Source organism: Oenanthe melanoleuca, chromosome 2 (assembly GCF_029582105.1).
Source record: "Oenanthe melanoleuca isolate GR-GAL-2019-014 chromosome 2, OMel1.0, whole genome shotgun sequence".
Classification (NCBI taxonomy): domain Eukaryota; kingdom Metazoa; phylum Chordata; class Aves; order Passeriformes; family Muscicapidae; genus Oenanthe; species Oenanthe melanoleuca.
Window position 1 is genome coordinate 12,327,117 of NC_079335.1, and position 15,583 is coordinate 12,342,699.

General features: G+C 39.4%; 1 long non-coding RNA gene across 3 annotated transcripts in view; it reads left to right on the plus strand.

The window, feature by feature from the left end:
- Positions 1-242: 242 nt before the first annotated feature.
- The window catches only part of LOC130250174 (uncharacterized), a 41,699-nt gene continuing 26,358 nt past the window's right edge, over positions 243-15,583 (plus strand). For all 3 annotated transcript variants that reach the window (XR_008839929.1, XR_008839928.1, XR_008839927.1), the window contains exon 1: positions 243-324. This is a non-coding gene — a long non-coding RNA (uncharacterized LOC130250174). The remainder of the gene's footprint in view (positions 325-15,583) is intronic.

Below are 15,583 nucleotides of genomic sequence, written 5' to 3' on the forward strand. Positions count from 1 at the left end.
TAAAAACCATGGAAAATTTCTGCTGAAAATGTTCAGACATGTCCATGAATTTACTGGGAATCTTGTTTTAATTATACATCCTCAAATGTCTATGATTTTAATTCAGCTCCCAGACATAAACCTTGTCCCCAAGGCTGTGGGTGCAGTGCCAGCTGACACAGAGTGGTTGCTTTCTTCATCATGTGAGGCTCTGCTGATATAAATGAGTTAAAATTTAGCATATTAAGCACTAGACTATGTGACTTTATTGTCCAGCTTCAAAACTACTAAATAAACTAGAAACCAATACCATGGGAATGCTGATAGCTGCTGCTTGAGATTTTGGTGAGTGTTTCCTGAAAAATACTGTTAGAAAAGGGACTAGAAAGCTGGAAATTAAGATAATATTACAGAAAATCCCACAAAGAAATGAATACAGTGAAAGGGAAACCACAGTAAAAGTGGGAGTATGTGGCTGCAATTCAATAAATAGGAAGAGAATCTCATTTAAAATGTTTTATTTATAATCATGAAGTCTTTGGGCGATTCCACCATGTCAAGAACAGACACTCACTGTCTATCAAAAGCAACAGCCTAAATTCAGTTTGTAGGATAAACACAAAATGGAAATGCAAGTGAGCCAGCAAGACCTTTAATGTGTTGAGAGAGGCAGTAGAAGACCACCCACAAAAATCTGCAAGTGCAGTCCTTTCAAAAGAGTTTCCAGGCCTTCTTCTGTGGCTCTTACTCCTGAAATAATTAAAATTTGGAAGAGATGCAGATGATCAGTATCACCCCATGTGGTATTTCAGAGAGAAACATCTTGTGACAGTTTAATTTCCTGGTCCCTTTCAGTGGTCCTCACTGTAGTCTTCTTCTTGCATAGATTTTTCTTTTTCCCTATAATCTTGACTTCATGAATGTGGCTCTTCAAATTTGGCAAAATCAAAGTTGCAGCTCTACCACAGTTATTTTGTAAGAGGCAGAACCACTTTTCCAGCTGGTAAAAATGTGTTGTATATTGCCTGAGGCTGAGAAAATAGCATCCTCTCACACTGTATCCTTTTTCTCTTTTCCATGGTAAATCCATTTTCACCTTCCCAAGAGGATTTTCCCTGAGTCTCAGTTCAAGGGGATGTGGGATTCCCTCTGCCTTCCTTCAATATTTATTATTGCTGGGACATGCTGTTTTTATTTCTGTGTAATATAATATTTAATACTGTTTAGTAAAATCTGTTTAAAGAACCTAGTTATTTGTAGATTCTACACACAGAGTTTCTCCAAAATGTTCACCTGAAGTAAATGAACCACAGAAGGAAAATGGTTTGCAATGTAAAAGTAGCAACAGGCTTTTTGTCACCATTCCTAACAAACAGAATTCTGTCTGGACAACCACTGGAATTTGGAATATGGGTCATCCCAGCTTCCTTTCCATACTTAATGCTGTGAGAACTGTTGCATTTCAAATGTAATATCACCAGGAGTGTACGTCAGCAATGCTGCTATAAAATATCTTCTTTACTCTTTCATTAGAACTAGATCTGGCCAAGGAAATGTCTGTAGACTTTCATGAACTGGTAAACTATTATAACTTCATCTAAATAGAGGATAATGAAAGGCAAACAACTGTAAATAGACGTGAACAGGAAATTCTTTTCCCAGAAATTAAAAATGCATCTACCTCTTGCTAAAATTAGATTCTGCCAAAATAAAATTAATAAAAGTGTTTGAATTTGGGGCTGGGAGTAAAATGCTGTTAATCATAGACCAATGGCTCTAAATGAAGCTGGCTGAAAAAGCCAGGAGCTGCTTAGGAAAGGTATTTCTTCTTTCTTTGCCATCACTGATTTTTTTTTGAATGAAATAATCATATCACAGCATTCCTGCATTTGTTCCTTCATCTAGACTTTCTCAGTGACCCTCAGGAAAAGTGTGCTAACTGATACAGTTAGTGGCATCCATACATACATTTTCTGAATAATGATTTGTATAAGACCAATGCCTGTGTAGGCAACTAGGGAAAAAGAAAAGGCATAATTGATGCTTAAGACTCAAAATTAAATAAAATTCAATTTTTATTTTTTTTTTTTTAATAGAGCCAGGATTTTTTTCCTCTGTGCTGCACAAACTGTCCTGTTGAATCCAACTGCCTATTATGTATAAAAGGATACTGCTGAATCCTGGAAACTCAGTTTGGAACCATTCTGTGACAGCACCACAATTTCCAGGCAGTGATTACTCAACAGTAATAGTTTCCCCCTGCTTCTAGCAGAATACTGTTAATGCTCAGGATCAAGAAATGCTTGACATTATCCCATCAAGAAACAGTGAAGAGCATCAATTTCATTTCATCTTATGGTAGTGCAAATCAACACATCCTTAAGGACATCACAGCTGGCTGTATAGTTTCTGTGGATTTCATATGTTCCCAGTCCCAAGCACCTGTCCATTTGCAAAACCTTGAGAACAAATATGTATCCAGCAGTGAAAGCACACACAGTTATACCCAGGCACCAGCCAGACTTGCTCTCTGCACTTTTGGTATTAAATGCCCAAATCATCTTGTGGATATGTGAGAATTAAGACCTTGTTTCTTGGGTCTCTCTGCTGCTTCTTGCAGAGTCTACACACAGAACACAATACAGATAATTTTATGATGTGAACAGCTTTATTTACCTACTTATAAAAGCAGCTGGATCTTTACTACTCCCCAGGCTGGAGGGCACAGTAAGAGCTGACTCTTCACATTTGAAGGGCCCTCTCAGCCTGGAACATCACCTAGTGATGTGATTTGTGCACCATTACATGTGGTTTGAAATGAAAGCTGTGGGCAAAGGCAAATCTCAGCTCCTATGGCAAATAGCAGGGTCTGTTACCCTTAACTGAGTAGATTGGTGCTGACAATCCTGAGCAGTTTTGAGCAGAGCAGAGATGTTCACAGCTTTGCTGGCTGAATCAGAGAAGGTAAAGCCCATTGTATTTGTGAAAATCCAGCAAGGAATAAAAACACTATAAGGAGTGAAAGCCATTTTTTTTCAACTGGACTGTTTAATGACATTTTGTTAGAAGTGACAAGCTCTGTCTGTGGGTAGCTAAAAGGAAGAGCTTTTGACTCCTGGGAAACAAAGCTGACAGTCAGCCAAGCTGGCTGGCTGCACAGATAGCAGGATCTGTCACAGAAGCACAGAATGATGGAAAGGTTTGGACTGGAAGGGACCTTAAACATCACCTAGTTCCAACCCCTGGCCTTGGGCAGGGGTGCCAACCATTGGGTCGGGTTGTTCAGGGGCCCATCCAACCTGATCTTAAACACTTCCAGAAGTGGACAATTCACAGCTTTTCTGGGTAGCCCAGGAAAGGTTTCAGTGCCTCTCTACCCTCACAGTAAAGAATTTCTTCCTAATAACTAATATAAACTCTCCCTTTGAAGCCACTCCCCCCTGTCCTGTCACTACATGCCCTTGTCAAAAGTCCCTCTCCAGGTCTCTTGTAGGTCTCCTTTAGGCACTGAAAGGCTGCTATTAGGTCTCTCCAGAGCCTTCTTTTCTTCAGGCTGAGCCACCCCAACTTTCTCAACCTGTCCAGAGATGCTCCTGCCATCCCCTCCCTGGCTTCAAGGCTGTCTTGCTGCAATGCAGGTTTTGGGCAGGGGACCCAGGCTGCCAGCACAGCAGCTGATGTTTCATGGTAGCCCTAGCTCCATATGAGTAGAAAACCCAGTAGTCTCTGTGAACTACAAAATGGTTGTGGATCAGCCTGCTACTTTACAACAAAGAAATGAAGAAAATGACTGAAAATAACTCCAAACTTGCATGTGGCCTGAGATCTGAAATTATATTTCCTAACTCAGACCTTAGAACAAATAATCCCACTGTTTTTGTTCTTTTTTATTGAATGAGTTTTCCCCACTATACTAACATGATTTAATTTTGTTTTACTTGGCAGTAAGTAGACAGTCTTTAATATGCTAATGTTATTAATAATATTTGGCACACAGCTAATTCCTTCCATTCTTCTCATGGCCCTTGGTGAATGAAAGCCTAAAATATTTCCCTGTAAAGGCAAGCTTTAGCTCAGTGCTGCACAGAGATGCTCTGTGGGTTCTGGGAACATAACTCTTATCAGGGATTCCCACAACTTACAGCTAGACTGCAAATTGGATTAAATGCTCATGCAAAAGAGAATAAGTAGGAATGGCCTTTGTGTCTCTGTCTGCACAATGGTCACTGCATGGTGGGTAATGATTTGCTGCTTTTTTGGGGCTTTAGTAAATTAATATCCTTCATCTGGCATGAGAAGGGAGAAGCAGAAAAGAAGTGAGAAACTTGTAAACCAGCATTCAATACTATTTCTGGTCTGAAAATCCAACTCTGACCCTGAAACCATGGCCCTCCCTATTCATAACTCTGCCATGCATTTAATAATGTATGTATTATACATAGTATATAAATAAAATAACAAATATATATAATGAATTCTAATAATAAAACCCAAATACTATTTAAATCCTTTTAACTAGGCCAGGAGGACTTGTGGGTACATGGACAAGTTACCACATTCCACCTGATCCAGAGCAACTCTGTGCACGTGTCTCTTGGCCATGGTGACTCAGATTCTGTAGCTCAGTTCTGGAATTGAGAAAACCTGGGTCAAGTTGTATCTTTGGGTTTTCAAAAGCTGCAGCCAGGTCACCGAAGCAAATGGCTTTATGAACTGAACTGGAACATAAGACCAGTGTTGCCCCTGGTAGTCTGAGGAAAATGTAACATGATTTTTTATTATAAGATTATCTTTTAATGAAACCAGTAATTTTATCTCATATTTTCACCAAATAAACTTATTCCAAAGAAGAGTTAGAGTGGTGTTTTTATCTGTGTGGGTACCTGCCTATTCACTGCATTAAAGCCTTCCTAGGTTTGATAGTACCAAAAACTGGGACAGAGCCATAAGTGCATCTGCACCCACACTTTGTGCAGCCTCATGGCCATAACCATGTCTCCTTCATGACTTGTTTAAAGTCAGGCAGTTGTCTCAATCTGTTTCTAAAGGTACAAGTGTCTACCCTGGGTAAATAAATAGCAGTGTAATTACAACAGAGAGGTGCATTTTGCATTGCTGTCGTCACAGCATTTCCTCTCCAGGGCTTTGGTACAGGAGCTATTGAGCCAGACAAACTCTGGGTCACACCCTCTGCAAATAGGGCAGCACATGCACAGAATGGCTCTGTGTGGATGTGGTTCAGGAATTAAATTTAGCCTCTACATTTACCCAGTGATTTGACAATAGCTTAATTTTTCTAGGAATCAAATCTGGTTAATTAATGTATAATTTAGGAAGAAGACTGGAGAGATTCATACCACAAGGTGGCTTCAAGATAGACATTTTATATACCTAGAGTCTAAATAAAATTGTATGGTGTTTAATGAAGACATGAAAAGGCATAACTATTTTAAACACCTGTTCTAGGAACTGGAGGGGCTTTCAATCCTTTTCATATAAGCACCTTTATTTTATGTTGCATCTCCAAAACAGCATCTTTAACCAGAACATCTTCTGTGTGATGTCCTCAGACTCCAACCCCTGTGAACTTGACAAATGGCTGCAGTGAAGTGGCATTTTAGCATATGTAGAACACATCATCTTGCTTATATCTTCTCAGGTGAGAATGCAAAAGGATCCCACAAATCTTCAGAATTCTCCAGAAGTCAGGAATAAGGTAGAGATATCTTTAGGTGTCTTCGATGTGGGTATTGCAGCCCTGAATCTGCAGTGGGTGCAGATCCAGTCAGATGAGCTGACAGAGTTCAGGCTGTGATTCATGTTCATCAAATATTGAAAACTAATTTAGGATAAGATGAATTGCTGCAAAACCAGCACTGACTTTACTGTCTGGCTCTGCACTGACAGCAGTGAAGGGCAGGGTGACCAACTCTTCATACACAGGGATCTGGGCATAGTCAGAAGGATCCCACTACTACTACAGGCTAATAAACTTAGTTTTGAAGTAATTGTTTCCTGAATTATTGCTAGATGTCAGTACTACTGCCCTAAATTATTCATGGTGAAAATACAGAAATCAGGCTTTTAAGGTTACTAAAGTTTTTATGCACATATATGCTTAAATCTCTTTAGACTCACTAAAGGAAATGCTTTTCAGTCTTATGGTTTACTGAAAATGTAAAATGATTTGCTGTTACCCCACCATAAAAACCAAACTGGAAAAACCCATAAAAAAGCAAACCAAAAAACCCCCAGAAAAGCCCCCTTAAAACAACAACAACTTCCCCCTCCACTCCCAACCAAACAAAACCAAAGAAAATTCCCCAAACCAACAAGAAAATAACTGGTAATTTTTCTATTGCTCTGTCCTGTCCTTTTAGGGTTTGATCCATGGCATTCAAAGTCACAGAGGCTTCATTACACTAATATTGATGAAACATGACTGACTGAGGATTATAGTTTCTTATTTTCTGGGCTTGTGTCTGAGATTTCATCCAAGGTTTCTCTGTGTGGTCTATTTATTCATAAAACATTAGGAGAGCTTGTGGGAAAATATCTCAAAGTGGAAAAAGGATATTTAAAAAATAAGAGTGCATGATGATGTCTGAAAATATCTCTTTTCCCTTATGGTGAGTATTTTCTTGTTCATCTCAGAGACCAATCTCTCAAAGACCCCTCTGTGCCTGTGTCAGTGGAATATGTGGGGACCAGAACAGTCATCTGGCTTTGTTCCAGCAAGACCTTGATGGAAACTCAAAAATACAATGCTGGGCTTAGTTATTCTATTTAATTTTTATTTCAGAGATAAGAGGTCACTGCTCACATAAATGCAAAGTGATGTACCTGAAGAGACTTAAAGACAATGAAGAAAATGCAAAGTTAAACAAAAATGTTGTAGCATTCATTTGTTTAGAGAAGACACAGTCATGGACATTGTTGCTACTATGAGATGGTTATTAAATGCACTTGGTGCCTCAGTATTTTATAAGGCTTCTCATTACTTTCCATTGACCCCAGTTAAAAATCTAATTTTCATAAAGTTTTGATAGCCATTTAACACCAATGCTTGTTATTATCACATAATTTTAATGTGAACTCATTTCTTTTTATTTGAAATTATAAGTGCAATGTTTTGGCATAGATAATCTTTGAAACCATGCCATTAAAATGACAGTAAAATTTCTGTGATGGGATATATTACTGTTCAATAACCATACTGATGTCACAGTTCAGGAGAATCACATATGCACATCCTCAACAATTCTATAAATACCTGTAAGACAACACTCCCAAGTGCACAGTGATCTTCATTAGTAATGCCCATGCCTTCCACAGGGGTAATGAGATTCTGCAGCACCTCCCCATTATTAGAGAAGAAAATAATACCATAATTCTCTGGAAACAATGCAAAAATAATGGCTTTGATTTGTTAATTCTAGTCTGTAAACTTGCTCTGATGAGTTTAATGAGGTAGCCAGCTGTTGCTAATAAGGCTGCAATGTTTAATGTAAAGATAGAGGAGATTTGTTAATGTGTGTTGTCATTCTGGCTCACGTTATCTGATGATTTTGACATTGTCTGGAAAAAGAAGCAGGGGTGATTTACTTTCCCAAGCTGGCAAGGATTATGTCTATGTAGTACAGAGGCTGAATGTCACCACCTCTTCTTCATGGGCTTATCTTGGGTCTGATCCAATGTGTATTTGAAATTTGCAGATTTTTAAAAAATGTCCTAGTGGGATCTGAATGAGGTTTCTTGTTTAGGGGAAAAAATCAGGCAACCTATTTAAACATTATAGAACAACTCTTGTCACTCAGATGGTATTAAATGGGTTTCTGGTGTCTATATTGGTGCCTAAATAGAAGTATCCAGAAAATTCATTCTTATATTTGTAAAAGGCAATGGTTAGCCAAAGGTTAGGAAGATTCTCAATTCATATCAAAGCTTCACAATAAAGTTTTTATGGAATAGGAGTGAATGCCTTGCTCGACCAAAGCATTTTAAACATATGATTAAATTTTAGGTATAGTAATGGTTTTACTGACATCAGTGAAGTATGCTTTCAATTTTATTAGAAGGAAAAAAAGAGAAATATAGAGTCTTTGGGCTAAATACAGCAACTATTTATTTGCTTGTCCTTGGTGCCTTAATACCATCACTGCATAAATGTATGGTGTGTGCTTGTGTATAACTTGTCAGTGGTGGAAGGAAGATTTTAATGCTCCTTGTCAGAGAGACAGAGTCTTCCCAGATGATGTGTCAGGAGATTTTCTTTGAAGACATGTATGGCAAGTAGATTTCCAGAGTAAGGATGTTCTTTCAGCATTGAAAAACTGACCTAGTCAGTATGTATGAGAGGCTAAAAGCAATTATCAAAATGGTGATACATGAAAGGACAAAACACAAGGTCTATGCCTTGTTCCCCATTTAACTCACACGAAGTGCTCTGGAACTGCTAGAAAAACCAATGCTGTTAGCTATATATTATTGCCTGAGTGTGACTGAACAAAATTACATGGTTAGAAAGTCTATAAACTGGCTTAGCTGCATTTTTTGTCACTAGATGGCAGAAAAAGATGAGTTATCTTGGATGATTAAACTAGTATTTTAACATAAGAACAGGGTAAACTAAATTTGTCTATTGTAGCAGACCAGAAACAGTGTAAAACCTGCTCACTAAACTCTGACTTCCCATTGCCATATTTAAAAAATACATTCTAACATCCTGTTGGTAACTTGGGATTATGGTGCCCTCTTCTAAACATGCCTCCCAGATAGGATCATTAATGCTAAACCAGAACAATGGAGATCCTTTAATGTAAAAAGTGGCAGAGAATAGAGGAAGCACATTTAATTACTAAGTGTGGGAAAGCCCATTGCTTGTATTTACTTTGTTGGTTAATACTGACACTGGGTAACTGAAGGACCAGGGCTCCTTCCTTGCACATCCAGACACCCTGCTGAGTTCAATGGGAGCACCAAGTGTGGAAGATTGTGCCTCTATCCCAAGCATCCTCAAGCCAAGGGGAAGGTTCCCATCGGTGCTTCAGGGCTGGGATTAGCCCTAGAGAGGAGCCATCCTTGGAATAATAAGCATTCAGCACTGAGTAGCCAGCACAGGGTGCTGGGGGTCTGCAAGGAACTAAACAAATAAATTACACACATTCCATTTGTTATTTGCCCCAGAGTCACACACACGTGCTGTACTAGGAAAAGATCAGAGCTTGTCCCTGGGAGGCCAGCCACACAGAGTGAGAAAAGCCACACCAGATAATCTCTGCTTGCCCTTTCCATCAAAAGAGCTCAGCTGTAAAAGCTTCTTCACATATGCAATAGATGAAACAACATTGTGGGACAAGCTTTATTTTGTGCCCATCGCCAGATTTCTCTGTGTTTGATCCTCCAGCTTGCCCTGCCAAGGTCAGTTCCCAGCAGACTAACCCAGTAAAGCTCATCCTGGCTGGCACACACAAACCAGCACAGGGCATTGTGGTTCTGTGCCTGCTTCAGCCCTCCAAAGAGATGCACTGTCCACATATTCCCAGAAGACTCTTGTAGGACCAAGGGCTCGTGGAATTACTCTTACTCCCTGGACTGCTCTGTCCCATCTGGCTTTGGTTGCATCATTCAGATAATTCTGTTAGTTTAGCTCCTAACAGGCTTTCAGTCAGGTTCAAAGTTCCTGGCAGGATAGCCAGGTTTGGTGGATGGCCAGTTGTGTGGGTCAGGGAGCTGCAGAGAAAAAAGTGACATCCCATGAAACTTCAGGTGCAACAAAAATACAGGAAGTTTTCACTGTACTAGTTGATAAATGGCTGGCCCTAACTAGATCCACAAGGCCAAGAATATAATGAACCTAGCTTTTTTTATTATTTTATATTGGAAGAAATGAACTTGCAATAAATGAGGAAGTTCACAATGTCAGTCAGCATATACTATTACTATTTTTTTCTTTTACTATGGTACTTGTGACATTTGGGCCCAGGTTAGTGCAAAACCAAACAAAAATCTTGCTTTTAATCTTTGACTAAGATAAAAGTGAAATCAGTACTTCAGGGAATGTGATGAGCCCCCAGCTGTGGAGCCCTACAAAAAGTGCCTGTTTGTAATGTCAAGCAATCCCAACTCAAAAATACATGTCCCTTTTTTTGGTACAGTGTTTTATAAAGAACTTAAAAAATATTGAATACAATTCTATGAAAGAAAGAACTAAAAAGAGGTAATGAAGGGAAGACAAAACAACTTTTTAACTAGAATTTATTATTTTTGGTCTACAGTTAGGGTAAACACTTTTTCATACTAAAACTTTTTTGCTAATTACATTTTTCCCATCTGTTTCAGCAGCTGCAATAATCAAACAAATGAAACATAAAAGCAGCCAGTTCCCAGGGCTTAGATGTGGAAGGGCACAAGAGAAGCTCATGGCTGGTAGTGAGGATGTGGTTGATGCTGGAAATCACAGTTTCTGGAAACCTGCACTGTCACTAGGTAGGGATGTTGTAGGTGTCTTAGAACTGATATTACAGCAGCTCATTGGAAAAAGACAACTATTTCATTGAATATAATTCCTGTGGTGCTTAAACCAGGCAATTCTAGTACAGAGAATAATCAGTCTTACTACTGTTTGCACCCATTGTGTCCTAAAACACTCAAAATTCAACATTCAAACAAAACATTCAAAACTGACATCCTTTACATGTCTGCTGTGTAGAGCTGTTTTAGAAGTGTGGTTAGAAGTAATCTGCTGATGTAAACAAGCTGATATGTTGCCCACAAAGTAATGCTGATGTAATTTTATAAACATGAGGAAAGATTTGGTGGAGTTGCCTTTGCCTGCCATGGAAAAGGAAAAAAAAAGGTTAATTTAGCAGGGTGCTACACTGTTCTTTAGGAGCTGAGGAGGATCCAACTGGAAGTGCTGGAGGCTGGCATGGTTCTGTGAAGCAAACAGAAGCTGGAACTGCTGTGGTGCATCTGCACTGCACACTGCCTGTTGTCTCCATTCATGGGTTTCTTTGCTCTCTTCCAGTGTGGATTAATTTTGGAAATGACAGTCACAAACCACTTAAGTACCTTCTCCTAACTGCAAGGACACCTTTGGAAGCTTTTCCAAAGAGAATGGGACATACCTTACAAATCATAGATTTAAGGAAAACATCTAGTCCTCCTGCAAGCCAGATCCTTCTTTTGTGTCCTGTTCTGCCATTGTCCCAGCAGAGAGCAGTCACAGGGTGTGAAAAGCTGGCAGCTTTGAGCTCTTTGAAGCATCCCTAGAGCAAAGCACAGACTGGAGTGGTGACACTGCTCAGCTGATCACATCAACCAACACCACACTTATGAAACTTGCCATTGTGGAAAATGAGAAATAGATCACTGCCCCCCAGCTCAGTGAGCTTTGGTAACTGTATTATCTTCCAGGCAGTGATTGGAAATCACTAATCTCTGGGTCACTGATAAAGACAATTCTTTGACCTGACCTATCATTCAGTGAGGGCAGAGATACATAACTCAGATGAGGATATAAAGCCTTTTTTAACACTTGCTAAAGGTCTGTTAAGATGAAGTCATAATAAAAAGCAGTAGTGAAAAATCTTGTTTTGTTTCTTGATTCAAGTGCTATTCTGGTCTGCTCTCTCAGGGTGTTTGAAGCTGAAGTACAGATTTCTGCACTGAAACTGTGGGAGAGCAAATGCAGCTTTACTGCTCTCAACACAGATGTTAACAATCAGTTTATACTTATTGGCATTAATTGCTGTAGTAGATGCAAGGAGAGGGTACATTATACGTTTTATGGGATTCTGTTTAAAGATTTTGCAACCCTTTTAGTCATACTCAAGCTACTCTGTCCAAAGGCTGGAATCCCTGGTGGAGGGCAAGCTCTCTGCCAGGGTGCAGAAGTGTGTTACAGGGCAATGCACACTGTGCCTCTTCAGAGAGTTAAAGAAAAGATGACTTTTACTCAGGCTGCTACATTTGATAGAAATCATGTGATTTTACTCTTGCTTGCTAGAAAGGCATGCAGGTAAAGGAGTATTCTGCTTTTCTGTGGGCTGTCTATTATGCTTCTGATTGTCACATGCTGGCAGTTCAAAGTGATATCTTGTCTAAATAATTTATTGATTTATAAAGCAGGCAGAAATTTCACCACTAATTGCTCCAGAGGGTGTAGAAATAATGGGAAAGTCAGACTACAGTCACAACAGTAATTTAGATAAATAACTTTTGTTTTAAAACAAACTCCAATTACTGAGACACAAACTCAGAGCCAGACAAAAGAAATAAGTTTTGCAGACATTTAATGAAAGGACTGGCTTGTGTCAGCTTCAGAAGGGTTGAACCTTGACTGTGTTTGTAGTGAGACTTCCTAAGAAACATATACATGACCAAAAGCATTGCTATTGATTTAGAACATTATGTTTTCCTCACTGAATCCTAGTGTATCCCCAGCTTGAGCCTGGTAAGCTGTGAGGAGGAAAACCAGAAACAACCAGAAACTTCTGGGTGTTTAGAGCTCTGCAGTCTCTTTGTCACATTCCCATCTTCTTTGGCCACATCCTAGCATAGGCAGTTTACTGACTCCCTCTTCTTTCCTCCAGATTTTTACTTCAAAGCTTCTGTGCCATCTCTCATTGTGTACAATCTCTTTTCTTGAGAAATCATCTTTTGTGTATGGCAAAGTCAGGGTGTACACTCAGACAGCAGGTCCAGATAACTCTGTTTTCAAATACAGGTGTTCTCTGCTTTTTTGTGTTTGGTTTTGTTTTGGTTTGGTTTGGTTTCCCCTGGTGGGATATTTCCAAATAATGACATAGCATTTTTCTAATTCTTTTTCACACATGGTCATTACAAAATTCAGCTATGAGTCAACTGTTGGTGGCTCTCACACTGCCTGACACTGCCCATAGTTACTTCACCTTTTCCAAACTCTTTTATCTGAATGTAGGATAAATATATTAATACTTAAAAGTAGGCTCTAACTTCTAGTTTTTATTTGTGTTTGCAATATGGCAGGAAAGTTTCCCATCCTTGAACTAGGTATCAGAAGAAATTCACAACCCTAATTAACTGAATGCAAACCCACAAGAATGAAAATATTCTGTATAAGCAGTAGGATATAAATGGCCCATGCATCTACTTAAATATGGAATGGAAAGAAGTTCTTACAATTTGAGCAGATAGACTCTGGAAGAGCTTTCAGCTCAGGAGATGAGTTTAAAAGAGAAAGATGTATATTTTTACAATGGTGATTCTGATGCTTGCAATGGAAGTGTCTGACCTCAGCAGTCTCTTCCAGATATGTTTTAACAGATATATGTTGCTACTCCTTGACTTGCACATGTCTAAATATATATATATGTGTGTGTGTGTGTGTGTGTGTGTGTGTGTGTGTGTGTGTGTGTAGTCTCACATTTACTCATTTTCTTTCTTTTGCTTGCAAACAGTGGATGTGTCTGAAGGCAGACCTGGGCTTCTGCACCCATGTGAGAGTTGTGTAGCTGGAGCTGCATGGGAGGCAGGATATACTGCCCAGAGGACAAACTCCATGGGAAGTCACACAGAAGCTATAAAGCTTCCAGGCTGGGTTTTGTTCCCCTCTGACCAACTCTGATCATGGGCAGGGTAGCTCATGTCTGCCTGTCTTCACCCATTCCCATGCTCAAATTGCAAATGCACATACAGCATCCCTTTCTGCTGTGTTGCCAACAGGGCACTTGCTCCTGTGAATATTGGTATACATCAGGTCCAATCTCTCTTTTCCATCAGTTCATGTTACAGTGCTTGGCCACCAACCAGATCTTGCTCTATTGTCTCACTGAGCCCTGTGTATAAACAAACTGCATTAGGAAAAGGACTTGCTGCAGGACTGTTTTCTGCCTATTGGAAAGCATCAAAGCAAAAATGTTCAGAAGCTTATTTCTGTTCAAAAGAACAAATTGCTCTTAATGTTTTTCAGCTTTTGATCAACTAATGAGGCATTTCTCAAATGAACCCCTTATGGTAGATATTCAGAGCAGTTCTCTTGCTCTCTGGTGTGTTTTCTGAGCACACCTGACATGGGACAGTCAGGAGTCACAGGTGGACAGCACTGAGACTTTCCAGGTGTTTTGGAATAACTTCTCTCCTGAGAAATGAAGAAGCAACATAAGTTCAGAGCTTAGCAGAGGATCATTAGAATGAGACCTACATGTATTGGATACCTTGTGAGCTCCCCATGTGGCAGAGCAGAAGGTAATACAGCACATAATTATTTACAGTTCTTCAATGGTTCTGAAAAAGACCATTAAGCCTTCTCAATAACTTTGTTTAATTAGGAGAGTTTTCTTTTGCCTGGCAGGTAAATAACTTCAAATACAAGATCATCTTAGGACAAACTGTAATGATTAATGTCTTCTTTCTGTAGAAGAAGAAGTTTACTAAACCAATGAAGTAGAGAAAGTCTACACCACAGAGGCATTATAATGAAATACTTATCTCAGTGAAAAGCATTTGCTCCCAATCTACTTTGGCCAGTCAGGAAATCTTATTTTTCATTCTCTTGTAAAAGATCAATGTGGTCTGTCTGAAATAAAAGGGAAAAAAAAGTATGAACTTGGAATGAATGCAGCCCAAGGAAACCAGACTTAATAGTCTCACCAGGGTCTGCCTTTGCTCTCTGTTACTCCTGCGTGGGCTGTTCTGGAGACAGTGATTTTCCTACAAAATGCCAGTGAAACAACACATGGCATTTCTCCTGTGGGCTCACCTGTTTGCCAGCTAGCTGGTGGACATCTGGAGGTGACTTTGGCTGCACGAGTGCCATGTACCTTGGCTGAAGTGGAAATCACCATGTGGAAGATGTGTAAGGAGCAAGCCAGAAGTCCTCCATGCTCACATTCGGGGTGGATCCGTGCCTGTTGATACCCCCACTCGAGGTCCTGGGGGTATATCCTAATTTCCTTCACAGGAATTGCTGCACTGCAAACAGGAGGCAAAATTGTGTCATAGTTCTAATAGCTTACACATGCTGGACTCCTTCACACATACAGAGCCTTTTCTTGAGCCTCATGTAGGGAAATGTAAGAAGCCAAGAGTTGACAAAAGCCCCAGATGTACGAGGCACAAACTAGCTGCATTTGTACTTCCTTTGAAACTTTCTCTTAACTCATTTAAATAAGGCTTCAGAGAGATCTCACTGAGATGTGTGATTATCCAGGTTTATTTTCAATTCTATTTTAAACACTATATCAACATCTAATTATAACTTTTCCTAGGTGTGTAATATTTGAATTCAGAAATATCTAGAATACTTTTATATTGCTATTTTCTTTGAACTACTTTGTACTCATTACTAATTTATAAAGGTCTCATTCTCTGTGTGCGTGTATCTAGAAAAGAGGATTACTCTGCATTATTACATCCACAACACATGACAAAATAGCCACAAGCATTTTAAAGAGTATCAGAGCATTTAGTACCAGCAATTATATTGCACAATTTTAGGGAGAGGATATAAAGGACTCAGATGGCCTCTCTGGAATTGCAAAGACTCAAACCAGCCAATGAAGAGGAAAATTAATTCCTCCTCATTACGCAGAGTCATATGAACATCACAATTTCCAAGAAA